Below are 25,099 nucleotides of genomic sequence, written 5' to 3'. Positions count from 1 at the left end.
TAAAGGAGGAGGAAAGTTCTATGGATATATGAATATGTGGATTTTTATATGGGTGACTGATTTTAATAAACTGTTAACTGATTTTAGGTAAAATACCAGGCCAGTTCTTCTGTGTCTGATACAACAGTGAACAAACATAGTTTGGAGATGAGTTTCTGAAAACAAATGTAGTGTCTGTTGTTACTCACAAGCTTCTACTTCTTTTGTGAGTGCAGCAGACATGACAACCAAGTGCAAGTGAATGTGTGTACTCCAGATACTTTGGTATAGGACAGTAATTTGTCATATTAGATACATTTTTCACTAGAATCGCAGACTATTCTGAGTTGGAAGGGACCCCACAAGGATCAGCAAGTCCAACTCCTAAGTGAATGGCCCGTATGGGGATTGAGCCCACAAGCTTGGCGTTCCTAGCATAAGGCTCTAACCAAGGAAGCTGGTCTCAGGGTCAAAGGAAAGATAATGGAATGTTATAAAATAACTGGGAATTCTTTAAAATTCTTTAAAATTAAAATTATTTAAAATTATTTAAAATAAAAATTCTTTAAAATTCTTTAAAATTAAAATTATTTAAAAGCCATCTCAGTCTTTTTGATTCTTAAAGGCCTAAAATGAGGAGTTTGGGGGTAAGTTGTGCAGGAGAATTGAGTTTTTACTGAATCTGACACTTGGGGAATTATTAAAGCAAATAAAATGAGTGGTTTTTTTTTTTACAGGTTCAAAAAGGCAATAGAAATTATTTCAATGACTGAACAAATAGGAGTATTTCCTACTGCCAGTAGTACAGTAAATCCAACAAATAATACACATATGGTTGTGATGTATTTCACTTTTAGAATAAAATAGCATTACATGTTTTGAGCAGTAGCCTTGACAATAAAGGCTTGGTATGAATTCTCCATTCTGATTTTTATCTAAAATACCTAGTTTAAAATTAATACAGTTTAACTCATTCTGACTTAATGCATCAAAATAGATCCTCCATTACAGGCTTACAACAATTTAAAAAACCCTGCTACTTGCAATCTTGGTGGTCAATTATCAAGCACCTTGCTGATTTCTCATGAACCCTTGGGGAACAGGTTTGTGCTTACTGCTTTGAAATATCCATTTGGTAACAAGACTACCAGATTTTGGATGCGTTTTGAGACAAAGCTCAGCTAATAAGGCGTTTGCCCAGCTTTTCACAAAGGCAAGCTAACCCTGCTCATGTTTCAACATCACCAGATGAAAATCTGCCCCATATTGAAAGCTGAGGAGGTGTGTTAAACTTGGAGCAGGTCTTACAAGCTTGGGAGTGAAGAAGCTAAGTGGTGCAATACGGCTCCCAACTGAGAATGGGCTCATGTGTAGTTGACATGGAATATAGTCAGATCAAACTTGTCTTTGCTTGCAAAAGACTTATCCTAATGAAAAATCAGAGTGAAATACATCAGTGATTTAATGTAACGGAGCCTGTTTTCACTGTCTTGAGCTGTAATTGTTGGACTGATGATATAAAACAGGCTGTCCTTGCTGGAGATAGCTGGGTAAGAGGGGAAGCTCTCAAAGGACTGAAATCAACGATTGGTTTCCCATATCTGATTGCAGTAACTTTATTGAGAAAACTGGGCACACTTCAGGTTTAAAAACAAACAAACAAACATACTGAATTTTTGCATAATGGTATAAGCGTAGCATAATAGTATCAAGCAAATGGAATGGAATATTTTTCTGAATGTATTGCTGCCTTGTTAGTAACTTTGTCTTTTATGTGTGCATTAATTTAGTGATGTTTTCATCTGGATTTATATGTTATAGCCTGAGGTAGCCTGTCTTTTCTGGCTTGCTCTGCCTTAAATTTAAAAATTGCTTTGCTTTATCCTCTAAAATGTGAATATGGAGTTGGATTTTAACTTGTGTAGCTTTAAGAGTTGAATTAAGCTGTCACTAGGAAATTTCATCCATGCAATCATGTATGTACAGTGTGGAAAGATGAGCAGGAATACAAGGAAGTATTGTAAATAAAACATCGTGAGCAGAGCCATTTGTTTTATATTTCCATTGCGCAGTTGTTTTTAAAAGGATTTCTTTGTAATCCTATATATTCAAATAATATTAACACATACCTCATATTCACAGTAGTGAGACCTGTGTTGCACAAAGCAATGCAATGTATTGAATATTATTTAAGATGCCTCCTAGGCTCTCGTTCCTGCTTTCAGCTTTCTAATTTTTCATTGAGACCACTTCCAGCACTTTAAACATCTGGTTTTGCTGTCCAAAGAAACAAACAAAATCTTCTTTCTAATGAAGTGTGTCCTTCTTTTTCCGTCCTCAGCTATGGGATTAAAGAACAGTAGTAACTCATGGATTACAACCAGATTTAAAGTTCCTTTTCATGCAGCTACTGTAACATAAATATGGGAGTACAAGTGTTTGTATATTTGGGATGCAGACAATAGAAGGTATAGCTTCAGTGAAGGACCACTTATAAATAAGTTCCTGATGAATATGGAATCTAGTATTTGTAGGCTGACTGAGGTAGAATTATAATGGAAAATGGAACAATGATTTTAGTCTCCCTCAGCTGGTTCCCTAAGGAACCACCTTGTTACAAATATGTGCAAGTCCAAAAATGGCCAAGATTATTCATAGCTAAACTGATGTGCATAATCCAGTCAGACTCTGATAATGTACAGGATATAATACAAATTAAGGAAAATATATGAAGTGTAAAAATGCTTCATTTTTATGTATATCAATATACACATTTTCTTGATCAGTAATTGATTTTTCAGCATTCATGGTATATAAAAACAATTCAGGCAGTTGAGTGGTCACTTACAGAGCAGAAGAATTCACTGGAGAAAGCAAGGATGGTTTTTAATATACATTTTAAAAATAGAAATTATTTCTTTAACCACCTATATTTAACCACTATTATGTGTGTCTTCTGGAATTCTTATCTTTTTCGTTGAAATGCTACTTCTGCCTCTTATGTCTGATCTGTTTGGTTTTAATATCATAGTCACAGAGTAGAATTTTGTTAAAAACAAACTAACAAGTTTTGCTATACTTTTGGAGTCCTGTACTTCTCTGAGTATAGACTTTAACAGAAGGCAGCTTTTCTAAGGAGGTTCAGAAAATGATCTCTTACAGCAGAATTGGCTTTTGTGAAGGCCTCCCACATGTTGCACTCACAAAGCCTTGTTAATGGTGAGAGTGAGACCCAAATCTGGGCTGTCGCTCATTAGGAGGTTATTTATTCAGGGAGTTTTTATCCCTAAGTAAGGTGTGCATATCTGGTGACACATTTTGTCTCATTATGTGGCAGCAGCAATAGCAAATACTAAAGGCTTTTTAATGGCAACCACTGCTGTTAGGCTTTTTATGCTGTGTTAGCAATTGCAGGGGTTTTTTTTATCTGACTAGAGACAAATTAACAGTCCTTTAAAATGTTCATGAAAACTATGAAAAGAAACTGGTAAAAGAAGTGAGAAGCTTTTACGTTGTCTTCTGTTGATAAGTGCTACATAGTCACCAGTAGACTATGTTTTGTTGCAGTGTAGCTCATTAGTTCTTTTGGTTGCTTTTGCTCTCTTAAAAAACCAGTTTTTTCAAAATTATATTGAACAACACTGAAGGGCTGACTGAACTCAGTACCAACAGGATAAAAAGTTATCTCAGCTTACTGGGCCCAGTTCAGGACTGACTGGGGTGGAAACAGCTCCTCTGGCTTGCCTGGGAGGGATCTGCTCAATCGGAATGTATTTGGGAGGGGTGGAGTGTGTCAAGTGTGTGGTGAAAAGTCCAAGCAGAAGAGTAAGGCTTTTGAGTAATAGGGATGTTACAGGATTCTTAGAAATACTAAAATTTTGTCAGTTATTTAAGTAAAGAAATGTCCCAGTACTGTTCTCTAACAAGAGACAAGGAAAAGTATTTTTCTAGAAGAATTCTCCAGTTTTGTAATCAGTGGCTTCTGCTTCACAATATTTATCCTGTCTGGTCAAGCTTATCAGATGGGTTGGATGAGAAAGACAATATTAGACCAGTCTGGGTGACCAGACTAAGCAGTCTGATCCCATGGCAGGGGATTGGAACTAGATGATCATTATGGTCCCTTCCAGCCCAAACCATTCTATCTCCCCCCCGCCCCTTTTTTTTTTTAACCTTTTTTTGCATTTGAGAAACACCAATGCCCACTGAACCGGGGCAGTGAGGTTTTGCCATTTTGTGTTGTCTTCCTATTATCTTCCTCTTGTGAGACTTCTGGTGGCCACAGGACCTCAGGATATGGCAAAAAAAGCCCAGATTGGACTGACTGAAGTTAAGAAACATTTTTCTGTTGAAGTGAAGGTTCAACAAAACCCTGGCTGGGCTGTTCCACTCCTCCAGATTTTGCTTTAAAATTTTAAAATTGTGTATCAGGGTGTTTGAATTGCAGATCTCATTGTGTTTCTGAGTGAGGTGCTGACCCTGGATGGGGAAATGTTACTTTACTGATAGATAGTTTGCTTTTCTTAGCTTACTTTTGTGGAGAAGTAGTTAACAGATTACCAGGGTCCACATCAGATCAACACAACGAAAGTCAATAGATACGGTGTGAATGTGATTTTTTCCCCCTCTCCCAACTCTGACTGCAATAGTGACAAAACACCACTTACTGCATTGGGTCATCTTTATGACTAACAAAATTGGGCACATAATCTCAGTGTACAGTACGTCTGAAGTGGGTTTAAAAATATTTGGTAAATGTTGCTATCACATAGCTGAAATAATTACACTTCAGGGCAATCTGCCTTTCTAGTGTCTCGTCCTGTGATTATTATTACTAGTACACAGTAATTAGTGTGCCTGCTTCTATCTTCATTTTCAATAGACTTTTTCATGTGTTGCGTAGTTAGAAGTATCCATGTAAATTGGGGGCTGGAATGTTTGATGCGTATGCATCCCTTCCTCTCTCAGCCTGTCATTCATGATTGTGACCTCTGGCTGAAGCCTGAAGTTTCAGAACTGTGCAGTGAACAAACCTCTTATCCTGAGCTGTGACACAGCAGTGCTGGGTGACTTTGTGCATTTCAAGCCACTGAGAGTGATGTTTCTTTTATCATTCTGTGATTCCACTGGAGTGAATGAAGTGCTGAAGTAACCCTACCTGTAGGGCAAAATATAGCTGCTTAGTTCAGAATCCACACTCTCACAAGCAAGAAAAACAAGGAACATCTCTCTTCTGTTGGGGTCCTGTAAGCCAGCTTACCACAGGAGGACAAATGTCTGATTCAAAATCCAAGTGTATTCTTGTTGTAGCATGATTTTTGCCATTGTTGTATCATCCATTCTTGCTATAAATAGTTTAATATGGAGGCCCACATTTTTACAGCAAGATTTCTCCATTCAGCATGAAAGATCTGGCTTCTCCTGTTCATTCTGTTCACAATGACTGCCTGCCTGGGGATTGTCAAAAATGTCATCTGCCCTGATGGCAGCCATTTGGAAGTGGGAGATCTTGACAAGTTAGTGTGTTGTACTCTGTCCAGGACAGTGAGGGAATGGAAGGGCAGGTGGGAAGGACCATTATTTGTGTCCTTCTCCTTTGCCCCTCATCTCAAAGTGGGATTATTTTCCTACTGCTTTTCTCCCCACAGGAAATCAAAATAATGAGCTCAGACTAACTCTTAGCTCTTCAGGTAGTATAAGTAGAACAGGTGAAGTTTATTCACAAAGACACTATTGATTGACTTTCCAAACTAAGGGCCTTTATGAAGTTCACCTGTACAAGCATTCTCTATTTATGACTTCAGTCCATCAGGTGATATTAGGAAGAAGAATTTCTGTTAGGCTTTTTACAGCTGGACTTTTTAACAGTTGGACTGTGACTTTCAGAAAAAAATAAGGATGAAAACATTTTCAGTAGTTGCATGCACACAAGTGCTTGCATGTGGAGGACATTGGGATGTTGGCCCCTGGGAAGTGGTGCAGTCTGTGACCCTGAGTTGTGCTCAGGGCTGCACAAATGCACAGCAATGAGGGGGCTTCTGCTGCAGGGAGCCAGTCCTTGTATAGGGCTGCCTTGAGCAGATGGTTACAAAGAGGCAGCTGAGGGAGCATAAGGAGGGAAGTGTAGTCTGGTCTGGCTTCTGTTGTCCTGTAAAAATTATCAATGGGAAATTTGTGTTCTTTCCCATTACACTAGTGTGAAAAGGAGCAGCAATTGCAGTACATATTAGCAAACATAAGCAGTAAAAAGCTGTGGTCGTACTCTAGTAATAAGTGGGATGGCTAATACTGTAGACACAGACACCTTATTTAAAAGAACTTCACTTCGGGGAAAAAGAAATGTAGATAAAAGGATGGAGCAGCTTTTAGAGGAAAAAGCAATTCAGTACAGCCTGTGGATGCATAATGTACTTACAGTGCCAGTTCTGCTGCTTGCCTCATTGTGAAGCTGTTTCACAAAGCTGTCTAAACCCTTTGCTTCCACTTTGAAGCTACTTTAAGGTCTTCAAAATTAAAGCAGTATTTTAATGACACAGCTGCCTTGTTGGGGACAGAAGAATATAGAATTCCCTGGTCAAGAAAATAATAGCGTTATGATTAGAGGGATTACAAAATGTACTATAGAACAAATTTAGCCTTTAAAATGGAAAATGCTCCATTGTTGACAGCGCAGGTCTGCAAAAGGTGTGTTTCACCTGAGTTATAACAGTTTATTAATCTGCCTCGTGTTTGCTGGACACTTCTGAACAAAACTGATTGGCAGTTGCTGTAGTCGCTATAAATCACAAAACAGTTTGTTTTGGAAGGGACTGTAAAGATGCTCTCATTCCAGCCACCCTGCCATGGGCAGGGATACCTTTCACTAGACCAAGTTGCTCAGAGCTCCATCCAGCCTGGCCTTGAACACTTATGGGGGTGGGGCATCCACAACTTCTCAGGGCAACCTGTTCCAGTGCCTCAATCCCCCCACAGTAAAGAATTTTTTTCTAATATCTGATCTAAATCTCTTGTCTTTCAGTTTGAAGCCATTCCCCCTTGTCCTGTCACTATATATCCTTGTAAAAAGTCTCCTCCATCTTCCTTGTAGGCTCCTTTCAGGTACTGGAAGGCTGCAATTAGGTCACCCAGAGCCTTCTCTAATTCAGGCTGTACAATCCCAAATCTCTCAGCCTTTCCTCACAGGAGAGGTGTGCCATCCCTCTAATCATGTTGGTGACCTCCTCTGGACTCACTTCAACAGGTCCATGTCCTTCTGTGCTGGGGACCCCAGAGGTGGATGCAGCACTGCAGGTGGGGCCTCATCAGAGTGGAGTAGAGTGGCAGAATCACCTCCACCTTTCTCTACAAGTGGGAATTTTTGTCCTTTCCATTTTGAAAAATAACATAATTGTGGAGCACTGGGAGTGAGAAGTGTCACAGTCACAAAAAGAGTGTGGGACTGTAGTAGCCTTGATAATATGTGAAAGGAGTTTCCTGCGTTATCAGCATTAGAAAGGGAAGGAATTTTATTCGAAGAGTCTGGAAAAGGGTGGCCTGGGGCAGTGAGGTCTGTCTTTCCCTGAGTTCCATTCGTAGAGTTCAGTTTGCTGATGAAGGCAACTTAAATTGCATGTCTTTGTCTAAGCTAGGTATGTAAACTCCTCTTATATTTGGTGGAGTCTAGTCAGCATGCACAGAGGAGCACAGAGAGGAATCAGGCTCGGTCTGAAGTGAGCAGCCCTCACATGAAGCTGTCTACATTTTGGGGATTGTTTTGACACTTTGAGTTTAGGGTTTGGATCTCAAACTTGATTGTTTCCTCTACCTTACTGGCTAACCAGCCTCTGCGTTTGGTATTGAAATGGTTATCCATGTCTGATGGAGTTGAAACCTTGCGTTAGGAGACTGTGTTTCAGAAGCTGCATTTACCTCAAAAATCATACTTGGAACAATTAGGATAGACTACTCTCATATATATATGGTTATGTTCAGAGTGATATTCTGGCAAGCAAATACTGTGTAATCTGGAAAAAAAGTCTTATCTTTTGGATTAAAAGCAAATTATTGGAGTATGTGTGTTTTATTTTTACCCATTCCGTTTAATTGGTCTTGGACTTTCAGAAGCCTGTTGCTCCTCTCTGGAAGTGAAGCTCTTGCTCTCTGGCTCAGTTTACCCAAATATATGTTGATAACTAGGACCAGTTAAAATTATTGTTTCAGTAGAAATCTGAGATCTGGAATAAATTTGCTAGCGAAATTTTGTCTTTTGCATGTGTATGTACATGTAATTGATTGGCCAGGTCAGGCTGTCTGAGACTAATAAATGCAGCAATATGTTTGCTGCCTGTTCCCATTCCTCTCCATGGAACAGATTCTTAATCTGTTTTCCATGGTGGGTACTGGTAGAGGCTTGCATTGGTGCTTTGTCTTTTTCATGCTTCTAGTTTTGATTGGAACTATTTGGTGGATGGAGACTGATGTAAACTGCTGTTTAGAGGGGCCTCTAGGCACTGCAGAAATGCCAACAATAATGACCTCTGTTATCAGGGAGGATTTTCAGTATTCTTTCATTTCATACTTTGCAAATACCAGTTCTTTTTAGCTGTTTCTGAATGTGGACTTCAGTCAGAAGTGTTTTGGTTTTATCTGTATTCTACAGTCAACTGCAGATTATTGTGTTGCTGATGTGCCACTGCAGGGAGCAGGGAAACAACTCCCAAATGTTAAAGCATGCATTTTCTGTGAAGCTGTGTATCATCTGTGGGGCAAGCAGAAGATAAGGCAAATGTTGTGTACAATGAGAGACAATTCTTCCCTTTCCCTCTTTAGTTTTTTGGACCAACTAATTTGTAAGTAGCATGGGGTTTCCTTGGTTGTGATGCCATTAAGTGAAACTTTGATATAGTGATTCAGCCTGGGGATGGCTTTAAGTGCCTGTGTCCTACTTCTGGTACTTCTGTGCATGTAGTTATGTTGATGGTGTGCTTTTATATTGTCATTACCTGCTCTGGGAATTTGCAGAGTTAGTTCAAAACTGAGAATGATGTCCAAGTATGGCAGACTCTTAAACTGAAAGAAGCATTGCAAGTGTGCAGTGAGGGCAGATGGAGTGAGGAAGCAGTACAACAGCATGTTTCTTTGAGTTTGGGAGGTGCTAATGTGCAGCTGAGGCCTTTGGCACTTGTGTTGAGGCAACTTTCCTATCTGACCATCCAGGTGCCACTGGAGTGGGAATAACACACCACTTGAGCTGGGACCACGGCCCCTTCACAGCCACACCCCCCAAACTGAGATGGTCAGACAAGGTTTCCTTACTGCCTCGACCCTGGCTTTCCCATAGCAGAGTCTCAGACATCCAGATCCTTAAAATAATTTAATCGTGTTGCAATAACAAAATGATAATTTGAGCTGCTGCCTCTTAGGAAGGACCCCAAACAAAGCAAACCCTGGGTTTTTTATCCTTATGGTCTAAGTGCTGGAAAGTCTGGGGTCTTCCTGCTGAGTCACTGGCTCCTGCTGTGTCTCTGAGTCACCTGCTGGTGCCACAGGTCCCTGGGCCCTTTGCTGTGCAAAGGGTCAGTGCCAGTTCTCAGCGTCTTGCCTTAGGCTCCTGCCACCCAGAGCTCAATGTGCAGCTCTCACTGCATCTGCTCACTGAGCTACCTGCACTGAATGTATTCCTGAACACTTGGAAAAGACAAATACTATTGGTGATATGTGGCATGAAACATGACAAGTAAATTCCCTTTTAGAGATTAGGGAATGTGAATCCAATTCTATCAACAAATCAACAGTTTAAGAAGGGAAAAGAGATTACCTTTTAGGCTATTTACTTACTTTAGCTTTTGAACTGTCTCTCGTTCTGTTTGTGCAAAGTTGTGATGTTTTCTTATTCTCTGAATATTCCAGCTGCCATCTTCAGTCTGCCATCCTTGTCAGACCCTATAGACTGACACACAGCCATCTCCTTCCTGCCAGTTCAGTCTCCACTTTACCTGCCAAGGTAAAGCTGATTTTGTCACCCCTAGAGCCTAGATGAGGAGTGTCTTTTCTCCTCTACACTCCTGTGGAGAGCAAAGAGTTCACTTGAGTCAGGGTTAGCTACAACAGTTAAGACCAATGTATTATTCAATCTTGCTTTGCAAACTGTTTCCTGAAATGGGAGATGCTGATCCTCATCCCTGTGGTGCAGTGCTACTGAACCCCACCATCTATGCCTGATTCAGAATGAATAACCAGCAGAATCTGCTTAGGGCTTCCCACCAGTCTGACAGCGAGTGTGCATGGGAGAAGCTCAGCATGGGTTTCAGGAGGCAGCTGTGCCCATCTCAAGTCCCTCAGCAGCTCACAGATGTGACCCTTCTTGGAACCTCAAGAGCTGCAACAGTAGAAGCAGCGAGAGTGTACAGCCCTGGCTGCTGGGGAGAGGGGCAGCTCTTTGGGTTACAGGAAGCTGTTATATTGGCTGTTTTTGCTAATCTAAACATTGCATTTCCTGCTCACACAACTGCTAGCAGTCACTAAATGGTCTGCATCAATTCTTCCATCTCCCTTACCTCCTAGTTCCTCTCCCAGAGATCACAGTTATTACTGGTAGGGAATGTTGCCAGAAGATATACTTGGTAGAATGAGTATTTCTAATTCTGCCAATGTGTAGGAATTAATGTTGTGATGATGCATCAAGCTGCACTTTTGGGGTTAAATGTGTCTTTGACATGTATATCTAAAAACAGAAAACCTTCAGCACCGAACAAGGTAGAGTTACTGCATATCTTGAGGCCTTTTTCTATCTTTAACGTAGAAAATCTCATAAGTGGGTATAATGTTCTGCCAGTTTTCCTTTTTTCTCTGATGTCTGTAAGTGCATCCATCAACTACTGATGACTTTACTGACCTAGACACTCTACTTTTTTTTCCCTTTTTTTCCTTGCTTTAAACAAAAGCATGACAATAGAGTCTGTACCTAATGGTTTTAGAACTGTTATTAATCCATCTTTCATTCAAGGCTGATTGCTTTCAATCTTAGCAGTATGCTTTAGATTGTGAAAGATGTTGTGAATGTATTTTCTTTATTAAAGGGTAGATGTGACTGAACTTCAGCACATCTATGCTGAAAATACACTCTTTTATCTAAATAAAGCTTGTGATAGGTTTGAAGATGTATTTTTAAATAATCAATATTCTTATTGAGTAAATAGAAAAGCTTTTTCTGGAGGTAAAGGCTATCACAATAATATGTTCTCCTTCAGATGTAAGACTGTCTCAAACTTACTTCTCTTTTAGTAAGAATTTTTGCATTTTTTTTAGGTTTGAGGAAGAGCAAATAGCTTAATTGTCAAGATTTCAGCCTTAGGTGGTAATGTGTGAAGTTGATGGGGAAAACTGAGATTGTTCTTCAGTGTACTAAGCTTTCTTGAAGCCTTAATTGTTGACTGTAGAAGAAGAATTTGAAGTGCTTGTTAAGGTTCATGCTTATGTAACTGTCACCATGGATTTCTTTTTCTGTAGGGAAGGCTACTTTGTGGCTTGCAAACTGTAGTTAATTGTCCATGGTGACTGGTAGCAGATTATTTTGGAAAAGTTTTTTTCCTGAATAATTACCAGCTTTGCTTTTCCTAGCCACTGTTTCATGTTCCCTTACTCTCTGTTGAAGGTCTTAGTTTTTAAAGAGTATTTTTTAGGGGGAGAAAAAAATAAAGAACAGTGCCAAATAAAATGCTTACATCAGGGAAGTGTTCAGCATGTTGATTAAACTGTCAAATTCAGATGAAATTCAATTAGTTGCATGTGTCCATTTTATGTACTGTGCCTGCTGCCTTTTGCTGGGAAGAAAACAGTGTAAGATACTACCTTTCTGTTTGGCTTTGGTTTTTTTCGTTTTGGTTTGGTTTTTTTCCTGTTGACCTTTTATTCCCTGCTCTGATTTCCAGATTCCAAAGGACACAAGAATGCTGATATAAGCCAAAAAGAAGTATAATTGGAAAGGAATTTGTCTTAGCTTTTCATTCAAAAAAGAATACTGTACTGTGTAGTCAGGTTATGTGAGCAGGGCTGACGTTTGGGGGAAAAAAGCCCACACCACAGTGCATGCTAATATTGTGCTCTACGATATTTTGTGCAAAATGTAAGTGATTTCTAAAACCACAAAATAAACTGAACAGATGAAATTGAATTTGAAAATTAAGCTAGCTTCTCTATGCGAGGCACAGTGATGACAAATAAAACTGGGTCATTGTTGATGAAATTCTTATTTAACTCTTTTCTGCATGTTCATCGTCTTCTTCCTCTCAGACCCCTCTCCCATGGTTTGGTTTTTGTTCTGGATTTGTGGATTGTTGTGTTGTCATGTTCATATCTTCCTGGAGTTTGTTTTGTTTTGTTTTGTTTTGTTTTAACAAACCTGCTTCCCTTCAGGATCTTACAAAGACTTCTACAAGACTGGAGAGGAGACAGGATGCAATGGAAGTGGGTCCTAGCTGAACTAAGCTGATGATGCAGCACTGCATTTAGTGCTGTAGCACGTTTCAGTCCCCAGCCCCTACTTGCTCTCATTTTATTGAATTGGCAGCTCAGCTCTGACTTCAGTGAGTTGATCATTTTGTCATCCCACCTGAATTACCTCACTTTGGCTTTTATTAGCAATAGAGTACTCTGTACTGGTGGATCGAGAGCAACCAGTGAGAGCTGTCCCCTTTGGCAACATTTCCTTGTTAATTTGGCTTATTTTAATCACTTTGCCATGCTGGCAGTAGTTATGGAGAGTACTGCTTTGCTGCTTTTGCTGCTGAGAGGAAACTCTGTGGAAGTGCAATCTAAATAGGGCTAGTGGGTGACTGAATCAGATTGGGAGGAGGAACAGGGGATATCAATCTAAGAGTAGTAATGTTAATAACCAAATGTATTTTGATTTTACACCATATAACCATCTTTACCAAATGCTTCAGTTTTTCCTAATGCAGAAGAGATGAGAATTGGATGATCTTACAGTGAAACGTTGCAAGTATTCTTTATTCGGAGAAATGTAGCACCCCTGTGCATCCAGTGTTACAATTATGTAAACAATATAATGGGAAACAGTGAAATTATCTGTCTCATACACTTCAATATATGATGGAGCTCAAGGTATGAAAAGAAAAAGCCAAGGAAAGCATAGTCTGCCTGCAGGGATAGTGGCTGCTCAATGGAGATTGGACAAGGTAGCAGGTTATGTGCAGCAAGAGGGAATTTGACTGCAGAGGATGAAATATAGTGCAAAGGAAGAATAATTTCTAGGACAAGTGTGAATATCCCATTGTATTTATAAATCTTAGAACTGAGGAGGAGGTAAAAACAGGAAATTGTTGCTGCTGCATGCAAATACATAAGAAGACTAAAGCTGCCGTGCTGACAAGCAAGTAGGACTATGAAACAAGGCAGAAGTTGAAACTATCCTACCTATTAGAAAGCTCCTGTCATAGTTTTGTTAATTGTTATTAATCTGCCACATATATAAGCAGATTGACTGCAGCCTCTCCCTTAGCAAAGCTCCTATCAGTTGTTTTAATCTTGGTCTGAATAGATTGACAAGGATTATTGTGTAAGAACAGTAAATTGAGTTTCATTGACCTTTGGAATCAGCATGAAATATAAGAATGTCAGTGGTGAGCTTGAGGTCTGTTATTGAATATTTCTTCTCTATTTTCGCTTTTGAAATTAATTATCACAGGTGGCTTTTATGATTATTAGTGGAAGTCTTTAAGACCAGTGAATTTTGTTAGAAAAGTTATTCTGAATTTGTTAGAAAAGTTATTCTGATTTCCTGTTTTTATTCCCTTGAAGCATATATATATATATAAAGGATTTAGCTCTTACAGTGTTGTAACGCAAATCTTACATGGTAAGTAATTGTGATAGTGCTAACAAGTACTTTCAAATGTGCCAGAGTACTTCAGAGCATCTTTACTGTGTATTATGCCTGTGTTTAGAAGTGATCAAGATGTTAGATAACATTCTAGAGGTTATTTGTGATAATACTAGCCAAGAGAATTTGTGGATATTGATAATATTTTCTTGTCTGTCAAAAAGCAGCCTTTTCTTTTGTGCATCTGCTAATAATTTTGTGTAGAAAAATAATAAAACGTTATCGTTCTGTGTTCAAAGACATAAAACAGCAGCAGGATAAAAGTGAGGAAGAAACCTCGATCTCCATGTCATCTTCTCCATGACAACATGGAAGAATATTTCATTGCATGAAGTAAACCTTCAAAGGAGGTGATTGCTTCTCATCTAGGGACAGTTCAGAAGATTTTCACTTAAGTGGAAAACCCTTGTTGCCTAAGGAGGTTTTGGAAATGTCCTCATAAACAGCTGGTAATAACAGTAAGGTGGTGGTATAGCAGCTGTGTACAAGATGTAATCATCTCCATGTGGGATGAGTCAGTCACAAAGTGAAATGGGAAAGAAATGGGAAGGTGGAAGGGTTGACTGTGCTACTGTATCTTGGAGCAGTTGGGCTCTGGTGATCCACAAGCAGGAGAACAGCCTAAATGTAATAGATGAGATAGGGCAGGTGAGAAAGAAAATGTGAGAAGTACTACACACCTCTTAGAGAAAGCTGCATTCCTTAAAAGCTGGGGCTGTCAAAGTGCTGCCTGTCAGTAGATGGTGCTCTTAATATCAGATACTTACTCATGCTGCCCGTGTTTGGCCGTGTTTTCATGTAAAAGGTCTGGTAACATTCTTTAACAGTACATTTCTCTGAATTCTGATGTCTGGGAGATTAGAAAATGGACTCTTTTGAGGGACTGCCAAAACAAACAAACAAACAAAAAAAAAAGGTTCCTTTGAAACATCCTCCATCCTTGAATTTTTTCAACGACTTTTGCTTGTGTTTGTGTACTGTTTTGAATTTGGACAAATTCAGAAGCTTCCAGCATAAAACCCTTGAACAAACATTGTGGATTGTAGAATATATAGCAGACTAATTTGATTTGGCAAATGACCTGTAAAAAACTGCAATAATGTGGTGTAAAATAAAATTGCAAAGCAGATTTGTCAAGTCATTTGCGATTTTTAAGTTTTCTTTTGCACATTAACTTTGTAGTTTTACCTGCTGTTTCTGGATAGACAGGATAAGTTTATTTCTAAATGTAATGCTTCTTAGAAAGGACTTAAATGAATCAGTGCAACTGTGATTTTTACCTGGAGTCACTTATGCATCAGTAATTGGAGGGATATAAAAACCTGCATAAAAATGAAGATTTCCTTATTAATGTGATTGGAGTGTTATTGGACCTGTCTGTATATTTTATTACTCAAAAAATATGCCATCTGAAGGAGAAGATGTTAAATGTGTTAATTGTTTAAAAATATCATTTGCCAGAGGCTGCTGTTGAGACAAAAGCCCTGATCTGGGCAGCAGAACAGCATGGCAGACCTAATGGGGAATTTGAGATGTTTGAAGTTACGTGTGTCTTTATGTGGTGGTCTTACAGAATATCAGCTACTTAGCCAAGAGTTAAATTTTGGCTTGTGAGATGAATTTGCCCCTGGAGTGAATCTTGAGAACTGCCTGCTGTTCACTGCCTGAGCTACTGGTCTTTCTGCAAACAGAAACTGAAGGATGAGCATGAATTTTTCATGTAATCTTAAACTGCAATCAAATGGTCCAAGAAAGAGAAGGGAACTTGAGTTTCTTTCAGAAATCTAATTAAAATATTTCCAGTTATTATTCAGGGCCAGTTTGTTTTCACCAGCCATTAATTTAGTTATCCCTTCACAGATTTCTCTCCAGAAAAGATATATATATTGTATGCACTCAACACATTACAGCAGATGAATATCGTTCCTTGTTGGGGCCCTCCTCCCCTGCTGGTCCTGGGAGAGGGGCCCCGGGGGGACAGACACGGGGTTTCCCTGCCCCTGGTCAGCCTCGCTCCCCGTTGGTTGTTTTGTGTTCCCCTGCACGGGCAGGGACCCTCGGGTCCCGGGATTGAGCAGTTCCTCGGCAGAGCCCCGGCCATGCGGCTGGAGAAATAAACATCTCTCTGAAACATCTATCAAGAATCGGTCCATAGATATTTCTTTTCCACGGGCCTTGTTGTCTGATACGTGTGTTGCAGTATCTGCACTGTAACAGTTCCTTACTATGCTTAATTTACCTTCTTCTAGCCCTTCTCTCACATTCATCTCCTTATGACGTAAGTTTCTTATACTGAGGCCAGGTGGGCATAATATTTTTATTGAAAACCTCACATTTCTGTGTTGTCACATCCCACAGGTGCCTTCTCCAGGAAGATGGTGCTGGGACATTTTGGGTTTATTTGGGCTTTATTTTTTAATGATACCTGGAACTGAAGATGCAAATCTTCACTGGAATTCCTGCCCTGCTTAGCCTCCCTGTAGTGCCTGCTGGATGTTCCTGGGAAAGTCCCATTTTCCTATGTGTGCTGGTTTTAATATAGCAAGAAATCAAACTCCGAGTGAGCCATTCTTCATCCAGAAAAGAGGGGCAAAAAAGGAGAGGCTGTGGGTCTCTTATAACAATTTGCTAAAACCCCAAAGCAATGGAATAAGACATGCACAAAAACAACAGTATTAATAGCAAAAGGGCCTGGCCTTCATGGATCTCAGTGTGGGGGATAAAAGGGCATTGTAATGCTTAAGTTCTTTTTATGGATATAGGACTTCATAAAGATGATAAGTGAATACAGGAGTTCGCTTATTAGGGAGAGAAGACTAGTTTCTCAAAAGTAATTAGCAATAAATTACATTGACATCAGAAGTGTTCTGCTTGTTTTGAAAAATAAGTGATGGATCTGTCTTCTAGATAATTTATGTGAGAAATCTATTATGACTTTCTATACACAGGCATTGCAATGCTCTTGCATGAATCAGATGGTTGGGCCAATCTGACTCTTCTATCAATATCTGCCTTTTTTTTCTCCTGCTTTTGCTGGAAGGCATGTCTTATTGGGGAAGCAAGAGATTGACCTGTCAGGTTGGGCTCAGACCTTTTCTTAGTCGTACCTATGTACTATAAAGTTGTTCTCCTCAAAATGTGCTTGGCTTAAGAAAACATAGTTAAGAGTCAACTGGCAAAGATAGCTAGAAAACTTTGATTGCTTCTGGGGGATAAAATGCCTTGGCTGCTGCACCTGCCTTCTGCATATGAATGAGCCTATCCATAAAGACTGAAAGTTGGCATGGAAAGGTTGTGCTACTCCTTACAGTGCAAGCACCTTACAATTGGCACATCTGCTGGAAACAAAGGTGCCAAAAATGTGACTCACTTGGAAGGAGTAACCCTTGTAAGAAAGCAGCTTGTCATTTAATAGGGATTAAGATCCTCTCAGGATGCTGGATGTACATTTGTACAAGGAGAACATCCTTGTACAAATGTACTATTGTTGAGTCACTACTTGCTAAGTAACAGCTTTTATAACTCTTCTCATATAGAAATGCTTCACTGTTTGTGTGTTTAAGATGAAAAAATGAACCTTCCACCTGATACACTGCAGCTATTAAAAAATACCCAGCAAGTACTCAAACCCCAGTGCTGAGTATCTTCTCAACAGAACACTGTAATTATAAATGGAAGAAGTGAGGTGTGGTCTGTGCTGCGCAGATTTATTATACCAGGGCAATTCCATTAGTAAATCCCCAAGATAAAAAAAAATAAAAATTGCCAGTATCATTAATGACAACTCCCCAGAGAAAGGTAATACCGCCTTGGCAAAAGCAGTATTATGACATTGATGTGTATTTCTTTAAAAAGCATGTCACCAAAAACCACCTAACCCCCACTGACACTCTAAAGTACATGTTTCTGAGGTAAGGCTTAGCCTGTACTTGAACAATCTTTTGATTAGAATACCCTGACCAATTAGAAGCATAGGAATACTTGTTCTGCTACCAGTATTACCTGAAATCTCTGGAAAGACTAGAGTACTGCTCTGTACAACCTTTTTTTTTTTCCCATTAAAGACCTAATTGTATTGTAGTTTAATCCCTAGTAAAGAAAATTAATTTTTATAAGCTTTAGAAAATTCTACTATTAATCTACATATCATAATTTTTACTTGCCACATTTCAGTTCATAGCCATGTTAATATGGATAATGTGAATATGAAGCAAGTACATTTAAAACTGTCAGGCTCCTGTCTAGTTCTTCTCGTTTCAGGGCAGCTTGTTTTGTGATTTGTACTGCTAACAATTGGTAATTGAGCTGTACTTGAAAGGATACAGTTAAGTGACTGAAGAACTGTAGATAAGGTATCATCAAATACATGTCCTTATGAGTCAGATGCAATCTCATGATTTGGAAAACAAATACAGGCTGACCAGCATCCTTTAACTCTTTTTACTGAATTTGCAAGTGTAAATTCAAGAATTTGTTCTGTCCTTCAGATCTCTACATTTTTAGCTCTTGGTTTTAGCTGCTTATTTTTCTATAAGTAAAGGGCAACAAGATTTTAATGTATTATTTCTAATTTTGTGCAAATTGAACATTTTTCCAGTTCAGTTTGGAGAGTGGATTTTGTTGCTCTACAGGCTGTATTTTAGGTAATAAATTCTTCTGTGTGATCATTGTTAAATAAGTATGTGAGAAATTCCAAGAAAATCAGTGTACCTACTTATATACCTGTTTTGTATTTATTTTAATGGAATTCCTGATAAGCAGTCTTGGTTTAGTTCAACTGTAGATGTTGCTGCCTAAGCTGTAACTTGCAGAGATGCTGGAATTGGTTTAAAAAAAAAGAAGTGGGAATGGAGACTCATTTGTAATTGTCAGTTTTGTAGTACAGGTAGGTTTTGGGTGTGGTTATTTCTTTTAATTTTTATTTTCATCTAGACACGGAGAAAATATTTTTTACAAATACTGAACTTCCTCAGAATTGGAATTTCAGCTGCTGTAACAGTATTTCTGAGTTCAGGAGAATCTGTTAAGAAACAGGGAGCTACATTTCATCACCATCTTAGTTATTAGATATTCCTGTTTGCTTTCCTGTATGTACCTGAATGGATATGAACTTACAGCTTCCACCAAGATGGGGCACTCTCCTGTGGCTGCTCTGTGTCTGAGCAGAATATTCTGTGATGAAAACTTATGCCATGAATCTTCTTCACAGTGGGTGCAGTACTTAGTCCTCGAGACAGGGTAAAAAACAAACTAACCTGCAAGTTGCATGTGCCATGTCAAGGATGAATGTCTCAAATTTTTATTTTTGCTGAGGTGGATGGTTAAGTGCAGTAAAAAATGTGTGCTAGTAGTAAAGCTTACTTAATTACTTGTTGTAAATTACCATTAATCCAGCACCATTAATTAAAATTCATTCTGTTTCTTCTTTGGCTGAAGAGTGGTAGCAAGCAGGATAGAGAAGGGCAAGGAGGAACCTTTTCATAGCTGGACAAGGCAGGTTAGTAGGGCACGTGCTGTGTAAGCAGAAATTGTCTGTTCTCCAGATCTATGCAGGATACAGAGTAGGTTTCTCTTTGTAAAAAAAGAAGGATTTGTATTTACTTGTGAAGACAGTAATCTGTGATATAAGATAGTGGTGGTCAGAGCCAGATTTGGACAGGTTTGAATTGTCTCTGGTAGAGAAGGGGAATCTGAGCCACATCAATAAAGAAATATCAAACAACTGACATACCTTGTGAGGTAGCCACTCTCACCCCAATAGAGCAGCTCTTCCTCTCTGTGTTTTCTCAGCAAATATCCAAAAGCAAATATTTAATTTTTGGACTGGAAGGAATCCATTGCGGTGAGTGAAATGGATCTTAAATTTGGCAAGATTAAAAATACAGTTTCTTTACATGAAGTGGATTTTAAAACATTATATGCTTTGATTTGGATTTGGAGGTCAAAACCTAAAATTGATGGTGCTCCTGGTCCTACTTGTGATTTTATTTTTGGCCTGTGTGTCCCAGTTGTGGCTTTCAGGATTTTTGATAGCAATTAGAATGATGTTAGGCAAGGCTCTTGACAATTCTGAGGAGTGCTCTGTATTCTCCTTTTTCATTCTGACATTTCAGTTCTTCACAGTTTGCTGATAGTGCCACTGCCATTTATATCGACACCTGCATCTGCCAGTCATGATTCTTGCTTTCAGAGTGGGATATTTCACGGAACGAAAGAACTCTCACGGGAGACATGTCACCTTATTTATCTTTGCTTGTTGTTTGGTTCTGTCTTTATCCTGATCAGGATAAATTTCACATGAATCTCATTATATTTTATAATTTGTTTCTCCTCCCCTCCTACCCCCCCTTGCACTCTGTTTGTAACACACCTGTACCTGTGGCACTGGTACAGAAGGTGCTGGATTGGGTCAGTCCTGGTGTTGCTTGAAGGCCAGGTAAAGCATCTATCTTTGTTTAGTCTTTGAACAAGTGGTGGTGCTACACTGATTTGGGACCCTGGGGTAGAAGTTTTTGCTTAGGCAGAGCTGCCTTTAAACACTGCCAGAACATTGTCTTGGCAGGGACAGCCCTTTATAGTCCACTGGAGGCAACGAAAAGCAACCGGTGACTGACTTGGACCTCGGTGGTGTGAAAAGATGAAGAGACTCAGGGAGGGACAGGAGGCAGTGAACCTCTGCTGCTAATGTAGGAGGGAGGCCCTGTAGCAGGAGCATTTGTTCCTCTCCTTTTCCTCCAGGAAGAGGAAGGATAGGAACAGATAATCTGCTTACCAGGAATTTTTTCACTTCTCTCATACCTCCCATGACTTCCCTGCCTCTCCAGTCTTTGCCCTACCTGGTCCTTTCTGAAGAGGGCTGTCTTAGTCCTGTTCACCGAGTGCTCAGAGGCCTGAGCTGGTGCTGCCTCAGTGTCCTCATCTTCTTCTCCAACTTCCTTCTTTCCCCTCCAATGCCCAAAGACTGTCCCCATCTGTTCAGTGGCTCGATTTCTGATCCATTTCAAGTTTTAAACATTCAATCTTTCATCAGCAATCTTTTTAACATTCAATCTTACAAAAGATAAGCTGTCTTACAGTATTTTCCTTGTTTGTTTTGTAATAAATACTTTTTCTGTGGTTTGTTGTTTCATCTTTTCTTAGTATTAAAATTCTCAACAGCACAGATGGGAACCCAGTACAATGGAGGTTCCAGTGTTTTCATGGCATGTCTCCTCATTACTGTAGTTTTCTTCTGTCTTTGCTGGAAAAATCTATAAGTATAAACTATCTAAGTACCTGAGAAAATTTATTTATAAACAAAAATGTGCCCTTTCCATATTTTTCAATATCTTAAGATAACACATTCACAAGTCTGGTTCTTTTTTTTTTCCAGAACATGAAGCCACATTTTTGTTAGCCATTGATTCTGATTTCTGTATAAGCAGTTTAATGTTGGAGAAGTAATTTGGAATATATGAGAGATTCTCATTTTCTCATCTTTAGAAATATAACTCAAGCATGTTTTAAAAAAATCATGCTTTTGAAATTCTTACTTGGCATTGCTGCTCCTCCTGCTTCTTGTCATAAAATGATGAAGATGATGCTGTTAGTCTTGTTTCCAGAGCAGCCTGAAAGATTTCATAACTTAGATGGCTCCTGGAGCTGTGTAGTTAAGTTCTCTGCTTTATGTACCTGTGTCAGATACACATAAAATTTTATTTTTCTAATTTTTAAATATATCATTGACCATTTATAGTTTGCTTGCAGAAGGCATTATGTTTTGATTTAAGAAATATTTCATTCTCAACTTGATGTATGAATCAATCCCATTACTTTCTTTCCAGTCTCTTTCTCTGAGCATAGACATGTCAATGGTTTTCTGACCCATTTTAATGTTTCCTGCCCCAGCTGACTCTCTCTTATTCTTGTGACAGCCACCCGACTGCTCTCTCTCTGTCCCTGCTAGGTGGGAATGACCTTACTGTTTCTTTTCTTTGCTCTTCTCATATTGCCCCTTGCAACTATGAGCCCCCTTTTCCCTTAAACTGCCTATCTGGGTTAACATAATGGTTCCATATTGAGTAGTTGTACCCACCTCTACTCCATTAGAAGATTTCTTTGTGTCTGAAGCACAGCTGAAAGAAGCCACACTGCTGGTCTAATAAATGGTGGAGCTTCTCCTTGTAGCCTTGCCTTGCTTGTGTTCAGTCCTGTTTTCAGCTGGAATAGACCTGGTTTTCTTCTTAGTCACTGGTACAGTGCTGTATTTTGGGTTCAGTAAGAGGATAATGTTGGTAACACATGGATGTTTTGGTTGTTGCTAAGCTGTGCTTGCCCTGAATCAAGGACTTTTCAGTGTCTCATGCTTTGCCTATGAGAAGCTGTACCAGAGCTGGGAGGGAGCATGGCCAGGACATGACCTGAACTGACCAAAGGGATATTCCATACTACAGGATGTCACTTTTAGTATGAAAACTCGGGTGGGTGTTGGCCAGTGTGCTGGTCTCACTTGGGGTAGAGTTAATTTTTGTCACAGTGGCTAGTACAGGGCTATGTTTTGGATTTGTGCTGAACACAGGGTTGATTGATACAGAGATGTTTTTGTTACTGCTGAGCAGGGCTTGCACAGAGCCAAGGCCTTTTCTGCTTTTTCATACGACCACTCTGGTGAGGAAATTGGGGCTGCCTGGGAGGCTGGGAGGAGACACAGCCAGGACAGGTGACCCAAACTGACCTAAGGGAAATTCCAGACCATATGACATCACGGTCAGGATATAAAGTGGGGGGAAGAAGGGACCAAGGAGGATGTTTGGAGTGATGGTGTTTGTCTTCCCAAGTCACTGTTGCATGTGATGGGGCCCTGCTTTCCTGGAGATGGCTGAACACCTGCCTGCCCGTGGGAAGCAGTGAATTAATTCCTTGTTTTATTTTGCTTGTGTGGCTTTTGCTTTCCCTATTAAACTGTCTTTATCTCAACCCATGAGTGTTCTGGCTTTTACCCTTCTATTCTCTCCCTGACCCTGCTAGCAGGAAAGGGAGGGAGCAGCTGCCTGGGGCTTGGCTGCTGGCTGGGGTTAAAGCACAACAGCCAGAAGGGACCAATACTGGGGATGGGCTGGGTATCGCTGAGCAAGTGGTGAGCAATTGTATTGCACATCACTTTTTCTATGGGGGTTTATTTCTTTCTCCTCTTCCTTTAAATCGCTATTATTATTATTATCATCATCATTATGATCATTGTTGCTATTAACATTAGTGTTACTATATTTTACTTTGTTTCACTTACTAAACTCTTCTTATAATCAGCCCGTGAGTTTAACTTTTTTTATCTGATTCTTCTCCCCATCCCACTGGGGGAGCGAGTGAGCAGCTGTGTGGTATTTACTTGCTGGCAGAATCTAAACCGTGACAGTTCTTTGACCGGCACAGCTGTAATAAAATTGGTTTGGCTTTGTCTTTTTCTAGTTAAACTGAAAACCCCAGAGCAGAGTCTCTGAAGATGTATATTGGAGCAGAATCTGCCTTAATTCTTTCAGCAGTGCCTTTTTTATCCATCTGTTTCATACAAGAAACTGTAGGGCCTGACTTTGGGTAAATTTGAATGTAAATATGCATTGACTATGCATGTATGTCAGGATCAGTATGTTGGCAAACCGGATGTTACAAATAGTATGAGACAGCCTTCTTCTGGCAAACCTGCAGCCCTGTTTGACTGAGCACCCTCATCTCCACAATCCCTGGATTTTGTAATCTGAGCAGGCTTGTAAATACACAAAATGTTAGAGTTGGACAAGCACTTTTAAATAGCTTATGTCAAAGTATGTAATGTAGTTTAAATGATGAGATTGAGTCCTTCATCACTCAAAAATACAGAAGCCCTTTCTTTCTGGAGTAAAATATGATAAATAAAAACAAAGAAATTCTGGTGAATAAATTGATGTTCAAAGTTGGCAGGCTTGGTAAATTGCACCTGGAAGGCTGAAGAGATAACTTGTCCATCATTGCTTAGGAAGAGCAGGGCTTGGTTGCTAATGCTATTCTGAACACTGAAATACACTCTCTAGTAATGCACAGGCTGTAAGTTTGATTTGTTTATTTATTTTATTCTTGAGTTGGTGATGTTGAGTACTATGTTCTCTGCATCATGGAACAAAGTGTGAAATTTTGTCATGTAGTAAATATGTTTGTTTTTTCTTCTCCTTGGGAGTCATTTTATATTTTGAGATATACCTAGCAAAAACTGGAGTTGGGCAATTTAGAAGAAAACATTGTCAGTTTTCACAAAATCCTGAAGAAACAGGTTTTCCTTCACTTTTATTCTCATTAGATCTGTATCTGGCACAAGAGATGGCATAGCATTTGGCAAGATTAAAACTATTAAAGAGTTGCCAGCAAAGGGTGATCCTAGGATGAGTTTATGTCAGGAAAATTAAAAGAAAGGCCAGAACAAAGGTATTTTTTAATACATTCTTTTATTTTAATCAGTTTGGGCCTATTCTTTGACTAAGCTGATAAACAGAAATAAAGTAAAACATAGTATGTTTTTCACCTCTCTAGGTAGTTAATGGCAGGGCTGTCTTTTAGTAGGTATGTTTATGGTAAAGTTAATTTTCTTTGGTTTACTGGAAGGCTTTTTGTATGAGATCTTGCCTTCAGAGCAGGGAAGAAACTAAGAAATGAATTTTGTGGGAGGGAAGGATATTTTTAAGAGCCTTTCATTTGGAGCATCTGGTTAGAAATATTTTGGGTATGATGTTCCAAAAATGAAAGCAAAGACATACTTCTATAGCCATTGCTTTAAACCCCCTTTATTCCTCTAACTCAGGAAGTCCTCATGAATTAGAAAACTAAACCTAACATTTGAAGTTGTCAATGTAAAAATGTCCTCTTTGGACTGCAATTATAAGCTTAAATGTTTCTATCAGAATTCCAAACATTGGACAGTAAGAAGTCAGCATGTATGTTTGCTATGCAGTGATCTGTATATTGCATGGCATAGAAGCTCCATTTGAAACCATCTTTCAGTTCTGTAGGCACAGAGGGATGTGTTAAATTTGTACTGTAATTGTTAATAAACTTGTACTTCAGATATGTAACATGATGGTGCTTAAAGCTTTTAAGAGGACAATAGTTGCTGAACTGAAAAGAGCAGCCTCTTGGTTTAAGCAAACATTGGCACTACTTGTGTACTTTCAGCTAGGAATAAATATATTGTAAGTCTATAGCTAGCTGTATATATCTGTATACAAATATTTTGTCATT

The 25,099-nt window shown here is 39.3% G+C and overlaps 1 protein-coding gene across 1 annotated transcript in view; it reads left to right on the top strand.

Moving 5' to 3' along the window:
• SAMD12 (sterile alpha motif domain containing 12) overlaps positions 1–25,099 on the top strand; it is a 179,424-nt gene that overhangs the window by 18,439 nt on the left and 135,886 nt on the right. The gene's annotated exons all lie outside the window — the stretch shown is intronic.

The sequence above is a fragment of the Corvus cornix genome, chromosome 2, assembly GCF_000738735.6.
Source record: "Corvus cornix cornix isolate S_Up_H32 chromosome 2, ASM73873v5, whole genome shotgun sequence".
NCBI classification, from domain to species: domain Eukaryota; kingdom Metazoa; phylum Chordata; class Aves; order Passeriformes; family Corvidae; genus Corvus; species Corvus cornix.
Note: the sequence above shows the minus strand (reverse complement) of the source record. Positions and strands in the feature narration are given on the sequence as shown.